The sequence below is a fragment of the Nerophis ophidion genome, linkage group LG01 (assembly GCF_033978795.1).
Source record: "Nerophis ophidion isolate RoL-2023_Sa linkage group LG01, RoL_Noph_v1.0, whole genome shotgun sequence".
Taxonomy (NCBI): domain Eukaryota; kingdom Metazoa; phylum Chordata; class Actinopteri; order Syngnathiformes; family Syngnathidae; genus Nerophis; species Nerophis ophidion.
The window spans coordinates 16,035,986-16,050,322 of NC_084611.1; the positions used below are offsets into that span (position 1 = coordinate 16,035,986).

The following is a 14,337-nucleotide window of genomic DNA, read 5'->3' on the forward strand; positions in this document are numbered from 1 at the left end:
GGAAATAAAAAATATATTTGTAAATAATTTAAATGGCATATTTGTGGAGAATAAAAACAGATTCATGACAAAACAAAATATTTGTGAAAAAAACGTATTTTGAAAAATAAAGAGATGTCGTTAAAATAAAACAAACATGTGAAAAATAAACACAAAACATTGTGGCATTAAAAAACCTATTTGTGAAAAAAAAAATACCTGTGTAAAAAAAATAAACATATTCCTGAAAAATAAAATACATAATTGTGAAAAATTGGAAAAACCTATTAGTGGAAATAAAAAAAAATATTTGTAAATAACTTGAATGACATATTTGTGGATAATAAAAACAGATTTGTGAAAAACAAAATATTTGTGGAAAATACGTATTGTGAAAAGTAAAAAGATGTCGGTAAAATAAAACAAACATTTGTAAAAAAAAAAAAATATATATATATATAAACATATTTGTGAAAAATAAACACAAAAAATAGTGGAATTAAAAAACCTATCTGTGGAAAAAATACCTCTGTAAAAAATACACATATTTGTGAAAAATAAAAAAAACATAATTGTGATTTATTAAAAAAAAACTTATTAGCGGAAATAAAAAATATATTTGTAAATAATTTAAATGGCATATTTGTGGAGAATAAAAACAGATTCATGACAAAACAAACATTTGTAAAAAAATCTAAAAAAGAAAATGTGAAAAATAAACGCAAAAACATTGTGGAATCAAAACACTTATTTGTGGGGGAAACAACTATGTAGAAAATAAAACATGTTTGTAAAAATGTTTCAAATAAACATATTAGTGAAAGAACACACACAGTATTTGTGATAAATTAAGAAAAAAAAAAACATATTTGTGAAAAATATACATCGAAGAGAACTGACGAATATTGGTTCTATGACGACACCATTCTATATCCAATACTGATACTGCCATCGGTGTCGATGCTAGTGTCGATCCATCCGCCCACCCCCGTCAATGCAACAGTTCTCGCGCCCACGCCCGGGCACGCGCACGGGGGGAGGAGTGGCATCCCCCGCCTGTTAGTGTTGAGTTGTGTCGATGGATGTTCTCCCGGGGACAACATGAGACGTTCATCCGCGCGCCAGCCTACTTTCCCGGCAAAGTGAGAGAGACAACCTCGCTGCCTCCAGTTGTGGATTCACCATCAATAATTCAAGTTATCTTCTCCCGCCTTGAGGTGAGTACACACGACTCTTTATTTAACGCCTTGACCGTCACGTGACGAACACTTTTCACTTCCGAAGTGAAAAGTGTTTGTCACGTGACTAAGCCCCCCCCCCCTAATAATTCCAGGTAAGCTAGCTCATTACCCAAAAAGCTTCTATTTGAGCATTAAAAGCCCATTTCCAGATCCATTTAAGGTGTTACTGTTCACTTATTCCTTCTTCAATCGTAGAAACCAATCTAGCTTTGGCATTCTTTATGGGAAGACTGTGGTATTTGTCAAAATAGCCCGAGGGGTGGCCCAAATGGACCCTAGCTATTTATTTTAATGCCGTGTTTTCCGACCCTTTCTGCTCCACACGCTGTAAGTCTTTGCTGTCGTCCAGCATTCCGTTTTTGTTTACGTTGAAGCCACTTCAGTTTTACTCACGTTCCGCATAGCCATCCCAAAGCTTTAATGCTTTTTCTTAGCGGCACTCGCCTTTTGTTTATTTTTGGTTCAAGCATTAGAACTCAACAACGGCACATTAAGCGCGGCTTATAATTACTGGTTTGCATAAAATATTTTTAACCCAATTAGGTGGAATTACGTAATGTCCCACGGCACACCAAACAATATCTCATGGTACACCAGTGTGCCGCAGCACAGTGGTTGAAAAAACTGCATTAAATAAATACCTAGGCGCCACAGTTTTTCCTGTAGCAGTTTCATGTCTTCCTTGAAGGCTATTCCCCGCGACTGCTTCCTTTTCGCAATCAAGACTATTTCAGTTGTGCGGACGCTATTCTTCTTTGTGTGGACATTGTTGATTTTCATGTCATGTACGCATGTACTTTGTGGACGCCGTCTGCTCCACACGCTGTAAGTCTTTGCTGTCGTCCAGCATTCTGCTTTTCTTTACTTTGAAGCCAGTTCAGTTTTAGTTCCGTTCCGCATAGCCACCCCTAAGCTTCAATGGCTTTTCTCAGCGGCACTCGCCTTTTGTTTATTTTTGGTTTAAGCGTCGGATACCTTCTTACCTGCACCCTGCCTCCCGCATATTGTCATCAAAAAAGCAATTAGCTACCTGCTGCCACCTACTGATATGGAAGAGTATTACATGGTTACTCTGCCGAGCTCTAGACAACACGGACACTTAAAAACGGCACGTTATTTGCAGATATTAATTACTGGTTTGCAAAAAATGTTTTTTAATGCAAATAGATGAAAAAACATAATCATAGCATGCTGTTATTAACATGCTACCCTTTTGGCCAGTTTTGCAGATATACGCCTCAACATCAAATACTTTTTTCTTGACGAATGATACCAGTTAGCATGCTGATGTTAATATGCTAGCTGTTTTAAGCTACCACCTGAGTCATATTTTGGTACTTGATACATGCGTACGTTAGCAGGCTAGCATTTTTTAACACCTTTTTCAGGTAGTTTACACACCTCAGAGTAAAGCATTTGTGTTACTTGTTGTTTGTTACAGTTAGCATTTTAGCAGGCCAACATTAGCGTGCTATATTTTTTTAGATAATTTAGCAGGTATACTCGTCATTTGGTACTTCACTAGTCCTTACTGTTAGCACCCTATTCTTAGCATGTTAGTATAGTACTGTTAGAATGCTAGCTTTTTTTAAAGCATATTTTGCTCATATTTTTTGTTAATCGACACTCTCTGGGCAGCTAGCTAATTGTTATCATTTCAGGTCTTAACAATATATATGTACGGTGGGGCAAAAAAGTATTTAGTCAGCCGCCGATTGCACAAGTTCTCTCACTTAAAATGATGAGAGAGGTCTGTAATTTTCATCATAAGTACACTTCAACTTAGAGAGACAAAATGTGGGAAAAAAAATCCAGGAATTCACATTGTAGGAATTTTAAAGAATTTATTTGTAAGTTATGGTGGGAAATAAGTATTTGGTCACTTCAAACAAGGAAGATCTCTGGCTCTCACATACCTGTAACTTCTTTAAGAAGCTCTTCTGTCCTCCACTCGTTACCTGTATTAATGGAACCTGTTTGAACTCATTATCTGTTTAAAAGACACCTGTCCACAGCCTCAAACAGTCAGACTCCAAACTCCACTATGGCCAAGACCAAAGAGCTATAGAAGAACACCAGGAAAATAATCGTAGACCTGCACCAGACTGGGAAGAGTGAATCTACAGTAGGCAAGCAGCTTGGTGTGAAAAAATCAACTGTGGAAGCTATTATCAGAAAATGGAAGACAAACAAGACCACTGATAATCTCCCTCGATCTGGGGCTCCACCCAAGATCTCATCCCGTGGGGTCAAAATGATCATGAGAACGGTGAGCAAAAATCCCAGCACCACACGGGGGGAACTGGTGAATGACCTGCAGAGAGCTGGGACCAAAGTAACAAAGGTTACCATCAGTAACACACTACGCCGACAGGGAATTAAATCCTGCAGTGCCAGACGTGTCCCCCTGCTTAAGCCTGTGCATGTCCAGGCCCGTCTGAAGTTTGCCAGAGAGCACATGGGTGAATATCATGTCGTCAGATGACACCAAAATAGAACTTTTTGGTATGAACTCAACTCGTCGTGTTTGGAGGAAGAAGAATACTGAGTTGCATCCCAAGAACGGGCGGTCGCCTTAACAACAAAGCGCTGGGGGAAACCCTGCATGTATGTATGTATGACTATAAATATATATATATATATATATATATATATATATATTGGGATAATGGTACGTGTATTTGTATTGAAATGTGTCGGTACGGGGGTTAAGGTTCGGTAAGAGGGTGTATCGAACGATTTTGTATTCTAAAGTCTTAACAAGCTGCTCTGCTTTCTGCCTCTGTCCGAGCAGTGAGCACCCAGCATTGTCCCGCCCACACAACTATCTGATTGGTTACATACAAAGCCAATCAGCAGTGCGTATTCAGAGCAATTTAACAGCCAATCAGCAGTGCGTATTCCGAACGCATGTTGTAAATGATTCATTGTCGAGCAGATATGTGCTTTTAGCAGCGGATATCGTACTCTCCCCAAATTATAAAAAAACACTTTCCAGTCACAACTACTACAAACATCACTATGAGCCCGTTGACCTTCTAGAAACTTAGACTGCGGCTCAGCTCTCACAGTTCTGGCTTGAGGTGATGTGAAGGCTAATTAGCTTTTAGCTTTACGTTAGCTCATTTTGCTGTGTGTGTGTGTGTGTGTGTGTGTGTGTGTGTGTGTGTGTGTGTGTGTGTGTGTGTGTGTGTGTTAGGGGTAGCAAAGCTGTGTCTGTCTGTTATTTCACATGCACTCCATAGATTTCAGGGATGAGTAGTCTCTCCTATTGCAATTGTACTATTTTTCAGCTATAGTTACATTAATCAGTAATGTAGCAGCCTAGTTTTGAATGGCAGGGTCCCTGCTATCACATGTTGATACAAATATCACATTTACATAATAAAAATCAACTACAGACTTCCCAAATGCTGTAATAAATTAAACATGATGAGTTGACTTGAAACTGTTTAATGTTGCACTTTTTATATGTAGAAGAAAGGTTTTGTCATTTTATTTAATCAAAGCAACAATTTGAGGCAGTTTAATGTTGATTAACGTGGGCAGAATTTTTATAGTGCTCCCAATGTTAAAAGGATAAAGCCATTGTTTACAAATTTGGTAAATAAATAACCCAAAAATGTATATTTTGTTGTTTTCTTACTGTACCGAAAATGAACCGAACCGTGACCTCTAAACCGAGGTACGTACCGAACCGAAATTTTTGTGTACCGTTACACCCCTAATATATATATATATATATATATATATATATATATATATATATATATATCAGGGACGGCGTGGCGCAGTGGGAGAGTGGCCGTGCGCAACCCGAGGGTCCCTGGTTCAAATCCCACCTAGTACCAACCTCGTCACGTCCGTTGTGTCCTGAGCAAGACACTTCACCCTTGCTCCTGATGGGTGCTGGTTGGCGCCTTGCATGGCAGCTCCCTCCATCAGTGTGTGAATGTGTGTGTGAATGGGTAAATGTGGAAGTAATGTCAAAGCGCTTTGAGTACCTTGAAGGTAGAAAAGCGCTATACAAGTACAACCCATTTATCATTTATTATATATATATATAGTTAAGGCGCCCATAAAAGTCATAAAAAATAAAAAAATAAAAAAAAAATATATATATATATACATATGTATATTTTTTTGTCCTGTTCAGCTTCTCACGCAAATTATATAATTGATGTAGATGCCCATATCGGCTGTTCAGATTTACTTTACAAGAGAGAATGAAAAATGCTTGAAACACCGCATGTCAAAATCTCGGCCGGTGCCAATCCCACAAAATACACTGACCCAATTTAGCCTGGCGTCTTCCATTTCCAGATCAACACCGTATGAAAAAAATAGTCAATAACAAAAGGAGATAACATCCGCAGGAACCTACCACATAGCAAAGGACATACACTATTTAATTTCCTATTATGCAGCTCATTTTTATTTGACAGTTATTGAAATATCTTGTGTGACATCATGCACAAAAGTGGACTTTGTTTTAAAATATTGTAGTGGCGTTCTGGACAAAAAGTGCACTTTAATTTAGTGTTGTTTTGATATGTCATCTTAGTGACATCATGCACAAAAGTGCACTCATAGCTTGTTTTAAAATGTCTCTGACAATCTTGCACTTTCTGTTTTGGAAATGACATGAATGTTTGTGCCACTGCTTAATAACTGTTTAATAAATACAGTTTTGGTAAATTGACTTAGTTGTGAATTCCCTCTCTGCATGAAAGTTTGAAAGGAGCATATATTAATGCAGTTTGAACAAAAATGTTTTAGAGTAGACACATAGAATCATCATACTGCTGTGATTATATGCATCAAGTGTTCATTCAAGGCTAAGGCAAAATATCGAGATATATTTTGTGTATCGTGGCATAGCCTAAAAATATCGAGGTAATAATAAAAGGTCATATCGCCCAGCCCTAGTTCTGGTCACCACAAGAAACAAACTCTGCTTAAACGAATACTGCACACCCCAAAAAATATTGCATCTTTTTATTGAACAAAACATGTAAACATTCACAGTGTAGGGTGCAAAAAGTATGTCAACCTTTGGATTTAATAACTGGTTGACCCTCGTTTGGCAGCAATAACCTCAACCTACCATGAATTGATCAACGTGGACCCCGACTTTAAACGAGTTGAAAAAACTAATTCGGGTGTTACCATTTCAATCAATCAATCAATGTTTATTTATATAGCCCTAAATCACAAATGTCTCAAAGGACTGTACAAACCACTACGACTACGACATCCTCGGAAGAACCCACATAAGGGCAAGGAAAACTCACACCCAGTGGGGCGCCAGTGACAATGATGACTGTGAGAAACCTTGGAGAGGACCTCTGGGGGACCGAAAGCAATGGATGTCGAGCGGGTCTAACGTGATACTGTGAAAGTTCAATCCATAGTGGCTCCAACACAGCCGCGACAGGTCAGTTCAAGCGGATCCAAGACAGCAGCGAGAGTCCCGTCCACAGGAAACCATCCCAAGCGGAGGTGGATCAGCATCGTAGAGATGTCCCCAACCGATACACAGGCGAGCGGTCCATCCTGGGTCCCGACAAGCGGTCCATCCTGGGTCTCGACTCTGGACAGGCAGTACTTCATCCATGGTCATCGGACCGGAGCCCCTCCACAAGAGAGGGGGGGGACAGAGGAGAAAAAAAAAAGAAGCGGCAGATCAACTGGTCTAAAGAGGAGGTCTATTTAAAGGCTAGAGTATACAAATGAGTTTTAAGGTGAGACTTAAATGCTTCTACTGAGGTAGGATCTCGAACTGTTACCGGGAGAGCATTCCAGAGTACTGGAGCCCGAACGGAAAACGCTCTATAGCCCGCAGACTTTTTTAGGGCTTTAGGAATCACTAATAAGCCGGAGTCTTTTGAACGCAGATTTCTTGCCGGGACATATGGAACAATACAATCGGCAAGATAGGATGGAGCTAGACCGTGTAGTATTTTATACGTAAGTAGTAAAACCTTAAAGTCACATCTTAAGTGCACAGGAAGCCAGTGCAGGTGAGCCAGTACAGGCGTAATGTGATCAAACTTTCTTGTTCTTGTCAAAAGTCTAGCAGCCGCATTTTGTACCAACTGTAATCTTTTAATGCTAGACATGGGGAGACCCGAAAATAATACGTTACAGTAGTCAAGACAAGACGTAACAAACGCATGGATAATGATCTCAGCGTCTTTAGTGGACGAAATCGAGCGAATATTACGGAGATGAAAGAAGGCCGTTTTAGTAACGCTTTTAATGTGTGACTCAAAGGAGAGAGTTGGGTCGAAGATAATACCCAGATTTTTTACCGAGTCGCCTTGTTTAATTATTTGGTTGTCAAATGTTACAGTTGTATTATTAAATAGAGGTCGGTGTCTAGCAGGACCGATAATCAGCATTTCCGTTTTTTTGGCGTTAAGTTGCAAAAAATTAGCGGACATCCATTGTTTAGTTTCAGCCTCCAGCTGACTACAGTCCGGCGTGTTGGTCAGCTTTAGGGGCATGTAGAGTTGGTTAATTGTACGGAATATGTACTCTACTGTGCAATCTACTAGTAAAATTATCAATCAATCAATCAATTTGGCTGTATTTGCAGACCAGACCTCCACAACGTTCTGGCGGACCTTTGGACTTTGACTCTTTACAAAACTGTGTAAGATCAGCAGTGTTCTTGAGAGGTCTGGTGTGAATTGCTCTCTTGAGGTTTTGCTCCAGCATCTCAATCGGTTTGAGGTCAGGACTCCGACTGGTCCACTCCAGAAAGTTTAAGCCATTCTGTGGTTGATTTACTTTGATGGATCATTGACAGATGGTCTTAAGTGTTCCTGCAAAATGTTTTGAGAAACTTTGGAATTTTATTTTCTGTCGATGACAGCAATCCGTCCAGGCCCTGAGACAGCCCCAAACCATGATGCCACCTCCACCATATTTCACAGTTGGGATGAGGTTTAGATGTTGGTGTGCTGCGCCTTCATTTCCTCCACTCATAGTGTTGTGTGTTTCTTCCAAAAAACTCCATTTTGGTTTTGGTCGTCCACAGAATGTTTTACCAGTCGTGCTGTGAAACATTTCGGTGCTCTTGTGCAAATCCCAACGTGCAGCAATGTTGTTCTTTGACAGCGGTGGCTTCTTCCGTGGTGTCCTCCTGTGAACTCCATTCTTGTTTTATGTTTGCCTTATTGTTGATTAATCAACATTACGTTAGCATGTGCCAGAGATTTTTGCAAGTCTTTTGCTGAAATTGTAGTATTTTTTTTCACCTTAAGTGATTCTTTGTTTTTTTGGTTTATCACCAGTCAATAGTGCGCAAATAATAGGCTATGCATATATATATATATATATATATATATATATATATATATATATATATATATATATATATATATATATATATATACATATATATATACATATATATATATATGTATATATATATATATATATGTATATATATGTATATATATGTATATGTATATATATATGTATATGTATATATATGTATATGTATATATATGTATATGTATATATATATATATATATATATATATATATATATATATATATATATATATATGTGTATATATATATTTATTTATGTATATATGTATGTGTGGGAAAAATCACAAGACTACTTCATCTCTACAGAACTGTTTCATGAGGGGTTCCCTCAATCATCAGGAGATTTTAATGGAAGCATTCACATACAACATTAAATTGAGCTACAGCTGTATGAATAACATGCAACAAATCATTTCAAACCACAACAAAGCAATTGCAAAAGGACTGCCTTCCCCCAGACTATACGACTCTGAAACCAATAAGAAATGTAACTGTCGCAAGAAACCTGATTGCCCTCTCAACGGGGGGGTGCTTACAAACATCAGTCGTTTACCAAGCAAAGGTAACACGCAAGGACATTAGCACGTCTGACACGTACGTAGGATTAACCGAAGGAGCGTTTAAGGCCGGATGGAATAATCACAAGCCCTCCTTAAGAAACCAGACCTTGCGGAATTCTACAGAACTCAGCAAGCACATTTGGAACCGCAAAGACAATAATGTTGAATATTCAATAACATGGCAAATTCTTGCATCCAGCACACCTTACAACAGTGGTAATAAAAGATGCAACCTATGCTTAAAAGAGAAACTGTGTATTATATACAGCAGGGGTAGGGAACCTATGGCGCAGGAGCCAGATGTGGCTCTTTTGATGAGTGCATCTGGCTCTCGGATAAATCTGAGCTGACATTGCTTAACACGATAAGTAATGAATAATTCCACTTATAATCACAGTGTTAAAAATAATGTTCAAAATATAAAGCATTCTCGTGCATTTTTAATCCATCCATCCGTTTTTTTGTACCGCACCTTTTCAAGAAGTTGCGTTAATGGTAAAAAGCTACTTATTTATTATTGGTTAGTGTGGAGCTTGCCCTCCTGGGGGTTCTTCAGACCACCAAGCACCGACATGAGAGCCTGTTTAAGGGTTACAATATTGTTTTTGTTTTTTCAATAAGTCTCTTAGTTGCTTTCCAGCAATTGTCTTTTTCCCTTTCGTTCTTGCTCACACTCTGGCTCCAGCCCCAACTCCGTCTCTCCTCCTGGCTGCTGCTTATCACAGAGCGACAGGTGATTAGATAACAAGGCCCAGGTGGGCCATCTACGCACCTGTCGCTGATTTCGAGGCCGGTCCTGGCAACTCCTTGGTTCGCTGCAGGCCCGCAGGCCACGCCCCCCTCCACGGTTAGCTTCAGAATAACAATGTTATGACAAAGAATAAGAGACCTATTATACTCTAGAAGTGTTGGTCTTACTTAAAAATGCACACGTTTAGTTGTGTTCAGTGTTAAAAAAAATAATTATATGGCTCTTACAGAAATACATTTTAAAATATTTGGGTTCTTGGCTCTCTCAGCCAAACAGGTTCCCGACCCCTGATATACAGTATCATCCAGACCTGTCATCCCTCAACAAGCGCAGTGAAATAATTTCAACATGCCGCCACAGACGGAAACACCTCCTAGGTAGTAACACATGAGCCAATCACCACGCCCCTACGCCTGCCTGTACCCACCCACTCTGTGCCCTATATAAACTATTGGATGTGAATGCTTCCATTAAAATCTCCTGATGATTGAGGGAACCCCTCATGAAACAGTTCTGTAGAGATGAAGTAGTCTTGTGATTTTTCCCACACACACATATTCCGCTCTACCACGGTATCGAGCACTATTCCCTGGATAATCCAATCAAGATATATATATGTATACATTTTAATTATGACACATTTGTTTAACGGGCGATTAAAGCATATTTATAGCGTCCTTTTTGACCGTCAGGCAGTGCCGTAGCGGGGGAAACTTGGCTGCAGTTCACTGGCTGCTGATTAGCCAGCCACAAGCGAGCAGAAATGGACAAAAGAAAGTCTACATTATGGAAATATCAGGTTCACAGCCATGTCAAGTTGTTCTCCCAACAAGAAAGGACTGTTTTTTTTGCCGTGAGAAGAGAAGGCATCCCTGCAGCAAACACCTGCTGTGCACTCGTTCTAGAGTACCGGTTTCGATTCCCAGGCACTAGGAGTACCATATCGATTTAAATGTGAAATTTACCCATCCCTATTTGTCAGAGATGTTTCGACAATCAAAATTATGATCATAACAATCTACATTTTGCGTTATTTATGCGGGAAACTGTTCTTTAAACATGGAAGTGTAGCTCCTCCTCTGAATGCAAGTGCTCCTAAAGCCAGAATACAAGTCCACAAATGTTCCACTCTTTGTTCATTGCAGCTATTTGCTAAAATCCAAAAAAGTTACGGTCACAACCTCAAGTATTTTTAAATACGACGTCACAAGCTTGGCACACCTATCCAACTCATTTCATTATATAGTCTTGTGCGGCTAAAAGTTGGAAACAATCCCCCCCCCCCCCTATTTTTTGCTCCACAGCCTGGAAAATACGATCTGTCCGATCGCACCCTCAGTGCGTGTCAATGTCGTGACCTGGTTTTGATGTATCGTTTTCAGTGCTGCTCGTGGTGTCATGTGACCCATGTTGCATGTACAGTATGTACAGTATATGTGGGTCCTCCTCACTTTCTGCATAGATGTGGTCTCGATACCTCAAATTGCACACAAAATAGTTTAGTTAATCCGTTGAATATTGAGGAAAACTCTTTAAAGAAACTACACACTATATGTCGTATTTCTAAGTTGAATAGGTGATAATGTTTTCAAATAATTCCTATTAGGGCCGGTCAATACTGCTGAAAACTGTATCACGATACACGTTTTTGTATCAGTCGATCTTGATAATTATGGATATTTTTATGAGGAGCAGGAGAAAAATATATTTTATTGGCAATGTAACTTCCACGGATTGTAATGCCCTCAGCTATCAAGGCAGAAAGGAAATATCAACACGAGCAAGTAAAATATCAACAAAATTGTAATATTACATTGAACACCTAACAATAGGCTCTTAAAAAGAAGATGCAAAAATAAGGAATACGTAAGAAATGTTTCATAAAGTGTAAAAAAAAAAATAGTGCAAAGTGTGAAAAACATACAGACACCTGAGAATAACTATTTTCAGCAGGTTTGGTGCCAGGAAATTACGACTGTGTAACATTATTTTTCCCTGTCATTATTATGTAACAATGGCGATGAGGTGGCGACTTGTCCAGGGTGTAGTGAATTATATTGTGAAGTGAATTATATTTATATAGCGCTTTTCTCTAGTGACTCAAAGCGCTTTACATAGTGATACCCAATACCAAAGTTACATTTAAACCAGTGTGGGTGGCACCGGGAGCAGATGGGTAAAGTGTCTTGCCCAAGGACACAACGGCAGTGCCTAGGATGGCGGAAGCGGGAATCGAACCTGCAACCCTCAAGTTGCTGGCACGGCCACTCTACCAACCGAGCTATACCGCCTGTACCCCGCCTTCCGCCCGAGATAGGCTGATAGCTGAGATAGGCGCCAGCGTCCCCCGCGACCCCAAAAAGGGAATAAGCGGTAGAAAATGGATGGATGGATGGAAATGATTTAATGTATGCAGTAATTCTTTAAATATTATTGGACTATTATTTTAAAGAAGCACATTGTTTATATTTTACAGTCCTGGACTTTAGTTCCTACATGTTTTTGTATACCAAAATAGGGAACGGACGAGGGTTGAAAAGAAGTGAGCACGGCTAAGGTGGTCCACATCGGAAAAAATGCAATAAAAGTGCCTTAATGTTCCTTTCCTCATTCATCCACAATTTCTTAATTTTGACTTTCTCGTTTTACTCCATGCAAAGAATTAACCAAAGCAAATTTTTAGCTAATTTTGCAGGCATACACTTCTAGAGTCATATAACTTAGTATTTAACACATGCTAACTTTTAGCATGCTAAACATTTGTATGTATATATATATATATATATATATATATATATATATATATATATATATATATATATATATATATATATATATATATATATATATATATATATATATATTTACACCGTATTTCCTTGAATTGCCACAGGACATATAGTATGCGCCTGCCTTGAATTACCGCCGGGTCAAACTCGCTTCGCAAAATAATTAGCGCATGCTTAATATTACCGCCTGGTCAAACTCGTGACGTCACGAGTGACACTTCCCCTGTCATCATTTTCAAAATGGAGGAGGCTGATTTCAATACCGGTGATTTGAAATCGTATAAAGGAAAAAAGATTAAGAGCTATTCAGTAGGATTTAAGGTCCAAGCTTACATCACACTCAAATTTTTACTGCATACCTTTGGTAAGTGCCGGAGTGAGAAGAGGTTGTAAAGGCCTACTGAAATGAGATTTTCTTATTTAAATGGGGATAGCAGGTCCATTCTATGTGTCATACTTGATCATTTCCCAATATTGCCATCTTTTTGCTGAAAGGATTTAGTAGAGAACATCGACGATAAAGTTCCCAACTTTTGGTCGCTAACAGAAAAGCCCTGCCTTTACCGGAAGTCGCAGACGATGACGTCACCCGTTGATGGCTCCTCACATCCTATTCGGGTCGAGAAAACAATTTCCCCATTAATTTGAGCGAGGATGAAAGATTTGTGTTTGAGGATATGGATAGCGACGGACTAGAAAAAAAAAAAAAAATCAAGTTAAAAAAAATGTTAAAACGTGATTGCATTGGGACGGATTCAGATGTTTTTAGACACATTTACTAAGATAACTCTGGGAAATCCCTTATCTTTCTATTGCGTTGCTAGTGTTTTAGTGCGTTTAATAGTACCTGATAGTCGGAAGGGTTTGTCCACGGGTGTTTTGAGGCCAGTGTCTGATGGAAGTCGACGGCAGCTGTATGGACGGCACAAGCTCAGCTGATTTCTGGTAAATGGCGACTTTTTACCAGAATTTTCTTACCGAAAACTGCTGGTTGACATTTGGTTGGGATCCATGTTTGCTTGACCGCTCTGATCCATAGTAAAGCTTCACCTCCGGGATTTTTAAACAAGGAATCACCGTGTGTTTGTGTGGCTAAAGGCTAAAGCTTCCCAACTCCATCTTTCTACTTTGACTTCTCCATTATTCTTTGAACAAATCGCAAAAGATTCAGCAACACAGATGTCCAAAATACTGTGTAATTATGCGGTTAAAGCAGACGACTTTTAGCTGTGTGTGTGCGCAGCGCTAATATTTCCTTACACGTCATCATTCCGCGACGTTTTCAACAAGAAACTCTCGGGAAATTTCAAATTGCAATTTAGTAAACTAAACCCGCCGTATTGGCATGTCAATCAATCAATCAATCAATCAATGTTTACTTATGCCCTAAATCACTAGTGTCTCAAAGGGCTGCACAAACCACTACGACATCCTCGGTAGGCCGGTGACAATAATGACCCAGTGGGACGTCGGTGACAATGATGACAATGAGAACCTTGGAGAGGAGGAAAGCAATGGATGTCGAGCGGGTCTAACATGATACTGTGAAAGTTCAATCCATAATGGATCCAACACAGTCGCGAGAGTCCAGTCCAAAGCGGATCCAACACAGCAGCGAGAGTCCCGTTCATAGCGGAGCCAGCAGGAAACCATCCCAAGCGGAGGCGGATCAG

At 39.3% G+C, this 14,337-nt stretch overlaps 1 protein-coding gene across 2 annotated transcripts in view; it reads left to right on the plus strand.

Moving 5' to 3' along the window:
* Positions 1-1,050: 1,050 nt before the first annotated feature.
* The window catches only part of zgc:162952 (PKc_LIMK_like_unk domain-containing protein), a 79,210-nt gene continuing 65,923 nt past the window's right edge, over positions 1,051-14,337 (plus strand). Inside the window, exon 1 of one of the 2 annotated variants that reach the window (XM_061897328.1) lies at positions 1,051-1,196. The gene's annotated coding sequence lies outside the window, so the exon portion shown is untranslated. The remainder of the gene's footprint in view (positions 1,197-14,337) is intronic. The other variant, XM_061897337.1, reaches the window with a different exon arrangement.